A 7,382-nucleotide genomic window follows, 5' to 3' on the forward strand; every position below is an offset into this window, starting at 1 on the left:
GCCACCCACACTCTCTTAGTAGAGTAGTTCATGGAATAAAGGTTCCTTGGGGATTATCCATAGCTACTTGAGGATGATCTGAATTGTGTTGTAAATTTTTGAGTTTTTGGTTTTTGATATCTAGGATAGATATTCAAGGGAGATGGGGTCCTCTTTTAACTATCAAAAGACTTTTGAGATCTCCTTCTTCTTTGAGGAATATATGATTCATAATGTCTTGGGTAGTAAGACTTGTATGACTTATGATTTAGGTGAGGTCTATAGTTTCTTTCCATAAAATATAGAGCTTGTGGTCTATAGTATTGCCTTTGTGGCTCTTGGGGAACAAATTCCCTTTGTGACCTATGCCTTTTATGATAGGTATATTGGAAGGCATGATTCTTTAGTTTTCCATGATTTTGTTTTCTTCTTTGGTTTCTAGAAGAAAGTACTTGGAAATTTGAAGTTTGACCTTGGCTTGCTTCTTTTGGATGTACCATCTTACTCTTTCCTTTAGCTTGTTGTGTGATTCTCCCATCATAGCCTAGACCTTTCTTATCAAGAGGGGTCTTTTGTGGTGTACCAAGAAGAGTATCTAGGGATTTTTATCCCTTGGTAAAGGTGAGCAAAGCCGACTTCAAATTTTCTTTTTCTTCTTCAAGTTTAGCAGTATAATCATATAGACTATCAACTTTATTATGAAGGCTAATAACTTCTTTCTCTAATGTAGAGTTGGAAGCCTCAAACTTTTGGCTTGCCTCGTAGAGAGCTTCAAAACCTCTTTCTATATCATCTTCATCTATATAATTTGTATCAATATCATCAATTGAATTGCTATTTGAACTAAAAAATCAAAATTTACCTCTAATTCATTTTTTCTTTCATGAGCCATTAGTGCTAGGTTTGTGGTTTCTTCATCGGATTGACCTTCTTCTTGATCTTCATCCGAATCCCATGATATTTTCGTGATATAGGCTTTCTTCTTATCTTATCCCTTTGGACACTCAATTTTGAAGTGACCGGGCTTTCTGCATTCATAACAAACTATTTCTTTTTTGTTAAAAAAAATGGGTTTGTCCTTAGAAACATATTGACCTTTATTCTCTCTTGATGTCTGTCCCTTGTTGAAGAACTTTCTTCCTTTACTTTTGAGGAATTTTTTAAAGTTCTTGGTGATTAGAGACATCTCCTTTTCTGATATACTTAAATTTTCATCTTCATTGCTTCATCATCAAAAAAGTTTGCAGCTTTAAGTGCAATAGTCTTTTTTCTTGGCTCTTTTGTCTCTGCCCACTTGTCATCTTCATTTGACTCAACTTCATGAGTTAGGAGAGATCCCATAAGCTCATCCATATTGACCATATTAAGATTCTTTGATTCTTTTATGACCGTAACTTTTGGTCTCCATTTGGGAGAAAGTGACCTGAGAATCTTTCACATATTTTTGACTTGGTGTAGGTCTTTCCTAATCCATTCAACTTGTTTATAATGTTAGTAAATCTCAAAAACATATCAGCAATAGTTTCATTTTCTAATATCTTGAATAATTCATATTCAGTCACAAGCTTATCAATTTTTTATTCTTTCACTTGTGTTGTTCCTTCATAAGAAACGATAAGAGTATCCCAAATCTCTTTAGCAGATTCACACATAGCTATTTTATCAAATTCAGATTCGCTTAATGCATATTGCAAAAAGGTAATAGCTTTAAAGTTGTGTTGAATTTTCTCCTTTTCAACTGGAGATAATTCGTTAGTGGTTTTGGGTGCATTCTCTTCACCAACCTTCTTGGTGAAAGTATATGGTCCATTTTCAATGACATACCAGATATCTAAGTTGTGTGCACATGTAAAGTTCTTAAATCTAATTTTTCAATATATAAAATTATCACCATTGAATAGTGGAGGTCTCGCGACATTTAGTCCCTCGAGTGTGTTGTGGTTTGCTGCCATGGATCTTTAGTCTCTGTGTATTGAGCTCCCGCTCTGATACCAATTGTGAGATAACCTAGAGAAGGGTGAATAGGTTATCACTAGTGAATTTTAAACCTTTTTTGATTTATCTCCCAATTAAGTGATTGAAACAAAATAGTAAACAAAAATAATGCGAAAATAGGAAGACACAAGATTTATAGTGGTTCGGCTAAAACAAACCTACATCTACTCCTCTCAACCTTAAGAGAATTTCACTAATAGCTTCCTTCAGTACAGTAGGTGGGAAGAACACATTTACAATCTTTTTTACAGGATAAGAGGATCCTACACACTAATCTAAGTACAGTCTAGATTAATGTAAAAATATTTTCTTAACTCAAAAGTATAAATAATTTAAAGATAAAAGATAAGGATTACCTAGGCAAGGAATGTGATATGTATTCCTTGCAAGTGAAGAATGATATGTACATAAATGCTCAATGTAATGCCTTCAACATAATAAAGCTTGAAATATGAATTTGGAGAAGGTCCTTGATGTGTTGAAGTTCTCTTGAATGATGCTTATAAGAGATGGCCAGACTTCAACAAAGAGAGCTTGAGATTGATACTTGAATATAGCTCTCACTTGATTTGAAACTCACACAAACAAGTCTTTAATGGCTAGTACTTGAGGGGTTTCAAGTGTTGTATTTAGAGCTAAGAAGATGCTCTATTTATATAAAAAATTTGAGTTAAGTTTGAGTTACAACGGATTAAAAACGGCTAGTTTTTAGTTAAACCGATCGACCACTTTATGTGCCGGTCGACCTCTTTAAGAGAGCCGTTTGCAAAATATAGCCGTTAGAATCAAATTACACCAACTGATCGATCGCCGGTCGACCGATTGTGAAACTGATTGGTGTTGGGCGACGGTTTCCCAACAGGTCAGACCCATTACAGCTACTGTGACTAGCGGTCGATCTGTGTAAGATCAACCGGTCGACCGATCTGAAACTGGTTCACAGACAGCGTATTTTCAGTGATTTTTCTCAATGGGTATTTACACATATTAAACCCTATTAATACTAAGGTCATTATGGTATATAATCTAGCCTCCTAAGGTCTAAAATACATGATGTATGTAATGCAATTTTCATTTAAAATTATCATGCAGTACATTGTGTAAGTGGTGTGTATCTATAGGGTTGAGTCTTCGATCTTGAGCTTCATATTGACATCTTCAAAGATATTCTTCAATCTTCAAAAGATTTTGATTAGATCTTCTTATTGAAGAAGCTTCTATGGTTTTCAGCATCCTTGATCATCAAAGTTCTTTGATTCTTTGGTTCTGGCCTTTTTGGATTATTGACTTCTTGACTTCTTGGCTTGATGCCCATTTTCAAACAGGTTTATTTGTTATCATCAAAACCAATGAGGGAAGTGATTACCCAACAAATTTATCATTTATGTTGGGATTTAAGATGTATGTATGGAATCGGGTTCTCATCATCAAATCAATCATGAAAAATTGATGTTTGGGTTTAAAATGCTTTATCTGAAACATTCAAGGTGATGAGGGTCATCATTAGTTTAGCCTAGAACTAGGATTTAAGTCCAAGGGCCCTAGAATCAAGGGATGGTACCTTCCTTAGGCTGTACATTTGGTGGTGAGCTGTACAGTCCCAAGGAGTTGGTGCTTGCCTTCTTAATAGTATGTAGGTCCTCACTAACACGGCTACCTCATTAAGTTCAGCCACTGGTTCCATGCACCATAGTGTACTAGTAGCTTTGACCTCGGGTTTCGAACTTTCAAAAAAAATTCAAACTAGCCCGTATTTTTGGGCACGGGTTTAACATTTTCCCAACCTTATAAAAATTTCATCCTCGAAATTGGACGTGTTTGGGGATTCAAGTAGATGAGGATACTCTGACAACCTTTCATTTTCTTGTCAACCGGACATTCCTTGATTGAGCCGACTATTCCACATAACCTTTACAACAAAATAATCCGGTTGTGGAGATTGTGCTTCTCACATCCCACATTCTCTTCAGGTTTCACATGACAGGTTATGGCAGCAGCAAGCCCAAGTGGTTGCTGAGCCAAGACATGAATCAAGTCCGGGAGGTACTTCTTCAACATCGATGCATTGAATACGTCATGGACTTCTGCCAATCAGTATGCCACTTGTCATGATTCTCGGATTCAACTTCCCTTTCTTATCAAACCGCATCACCCCTTTGGTTAGTGATTCCCAAGGAAATACGTGATTGTCCATGACATACTTCAGGTCCTTCCATCTTGTATTGGCATCACTCATTGTTTCTATTGAGCTATAAAGATTTGGTCCTCAAATATATCCAACTCTCAATAAGTTATCTAAATTGCTCCCGAGTTTGATTGATCTAATGTTCAGCTTGATTTTAATGGCCTAAGAAAAAACGAACTCCCGACATATACCACAAAAGAAATCAAACGGCCCAACTACTTCGGTGTATTTTGCCTAATAATATATACTTCTATGGCTTTGGGTTATGTGGCATAAGTCTACACCATCTTTCCTACATAACTCTTCCTATGAATACTTTAACTTCTGGTTTTCCAATACCTAGTCTCAACTTTAGGATGAATTGGGATATTGATGGAATCCCTATTGATCACTCCCAATTACAGAGGGGACATTCGGGGACCCATTACCCCCTTCGCTCCTATTGTTTAGTAAGGTTTTGTCGGATCCTTTCAGTTCCAGTTTCTTCCTTCTCTTGGTTGTTCTTGGTTTATACTAACACCTATTTTCATCCTTGTCACCAACTTAAATTCTTCACCTCTGTTTATTAACTTCCAACTACATAGTATACTTCACACTTTCCAGAATCCTGCCTGGGATGTTCTATTCGTTCGGTTTGCGGTATAACACTTTACCAAGACCTAACTATACGCCTACGGTCTTTTATCGTCCTTCTAGAATCTACGTACGAATATGGAATTTTCAAATGGACAGAGTCCATAATCTTCAGTTAAACTCACAACATTTCAAATAACAATGCTAACCACCCATTTGTGTTCGAAGTTCTTTGAGGGCACCTTCCTCTTATCAGCAAACTGAATAGAACGAAAGAGTGTGATGCGCCGCAGTCAAAATAATACTCGAACAGGTGAGAATGATACGAGTAGAGTACTTGTTATTATTCCGAATTCTCCTCAGCTCCCCTTATGTCCAAGGCATATACTTGTTTTTAGACTCTATTGCTTTGGGACGGGAAAGGCCGAGTAGTAGGTGGATCCCATCGTGGCGTACGAAATCTACGACGAGGACAATCTCTAGACATGTGTTCGGGTAGCTTGCACGTATAGCAATAGCTACGTCCAGCAGGCGGATAGGCAAGTGCAGTGAGTTGAGGAGAGGCCTGACTCGCTTGACTAGACGTCGGTCGAGGTGGTTGAAATTTTTTTTCAATTTTTGGCCTACCGTCCTGTTGTGGCTTCTCCGGGTAGATGACATTCAAATATGGCATGAATTTGGCTCCTTAATACTGGCAATCCCTGACCATTTATTCCGGCTGATTGTAGACATAGCATTGGTTGTTCGACTTAGATGGCCGGGGTACAGCGATGACTTATGCCTATTGGCTAGGTCGGTTTGCATCCTCTTCGTCAGAGCATGCTGGAGTCGAATTAGGATAGGGTCCCCTGGGAGCCTTATTAGGTTCTCCAGGCTCCTATGAGTTCATAGGTCTCTTCCTGGACCCATGTTGTGGTACGCCCTCAACTCCTTGTCTATCTTCTACAGACTTATCAGGTACAGGTGGTGAGTCAAATACAGGAGAAACCCCTGGTACCGCATGTGCTGACTTTGCAGCTTGAAAGTGTGCGTTCATGCAAGTCATGAGCTTTTCCTGCTGCTGTTGCATTGCAGTCACAATTTGAGTGGTCATGTGGGCTAGCATCTCTTGTTGTTGTTGCTGGCTTTGCAATAGGATTTGTTGTTGTTGTTGCATGACCTGCATCATATTGGTCATAATGGTAGCCACCTCATTAGCAGTCATATTAGGGGAAGGTATAGGTGCATGAGCTGGAGGGCCCTCAGGTACAGATGCAGGTAGAACTTCTATATTCTGAGCAATAGGTTCATTGGGGGGATTGACTAGAGGGTCAACAGGAGGACATGCTCCACGAGGAATATTTCTGTTGGATCGAGTTTGCACCATGCTTGCTTTCTGAAAGGAAATCAGGATTTATAATTACTTGGATGCAATAGAAAAATTCAATATATTTCATATATTGAGGCGACATTTATGTACTTGAAATATTGGAATTGAATGATTTGGAGCAAGAAATTTGAAATACATGGTGCGACGATCTTAAGGTAGTGTTAAGTAAGATATGCACCAGCATACCCCGAAACATGCACCAGCTTTGGCCTGGCCATCGTCGAAGTAAAATTTTGACATAGGTTGTATAAGTCTAAAGGTATTCTATCTCCCTCTTAATTACACAGAAGTCCTTGGCTATAAAGGTTCAATTATAATACAGCTGGATTTGTAGGTATCTATGATTTGTTAATTATCATCTTGAGCTTAAGGTTCAACTCAAGAGTAAAGCTAGTTTTAGAATTTCTAGAATTTAGAATCTTCCAAATTATGTTTGCATTTATTTCTACTTTATTGGTTGCACTTTAGTTTATAATAAGATTGGAAATAGTACTCCCATTTTCCTTTCCAGATGTAAAAGTTTATGCCTCTCCAATTACAGAGTTATCTGCTTTTGCACCTAGCTAGTCTCCTACTATGTTCTTCTACTTCTTTCTTTGTCTCTGGACCACCCATCATCCTACTTTCGTTGTTTGTGAATGTAAATAGAGTTTCTCGCTCTGATACCACTCTGTCACACCCCAAACCACTCCCTGGGAGGATTTAGGCAAGTGACCTGGATATCCCACGACATCCGCCAATCCCCAAGGATCAAGAAGCAGTACTTACACGTCACAAACCACACAATGAGGGTAAAAAGATAATAAATGAATATCAGAGTGCAATAGAAGATCGAACTACCCACAGATGATTTATATCATCAATAATAAAATCCCAAATACCTATGTTATAACATATACATATCCATTTATGTTCAATAAGTATATTATCTTGGTAATTACACTTCTTGACAGAAAGAAACTTAAATAATAACAAAATCGTCGCTAAGTAGCGAGATCCAGAAGATCTACAATTCCATCGACAGCTTCCTCGTCCATTGGCAAACCCATACCTGTAAAATCAACTAAAAGAGACTATATAAGAGTGTGAGCTCCTCCAAGCCCGTGAATGAAATATAAACCATGCATGCACATGCAAGCACAATCAAATGAGTCCTACATAAGGTGCAATTCATTTTATTTATTAGCCACCTAACATCACAACTAAGGCAGGTTAGTGCTACTACAATCCCCAATACATGTATCCCTAGTGCGGGCTTGAAACCCCTTTCCGCGATACACC

This window comes from Telopea speciosissima, chromosome 9 (genome assembly GCF_018873765.1).
Source record: "Telopea speciosissima isolate NSW1024214 ecotype Mountain lineage chromosome 9, Tspe_v1, whole genome shotgun sequence".
Classification (NCBI taxonomy): Eukaryota; Viridiplantae; Streptophyta; class Magnoliopsida; order Proteales; family Proteaceae; genus Telopea; species Telopea speciosissima.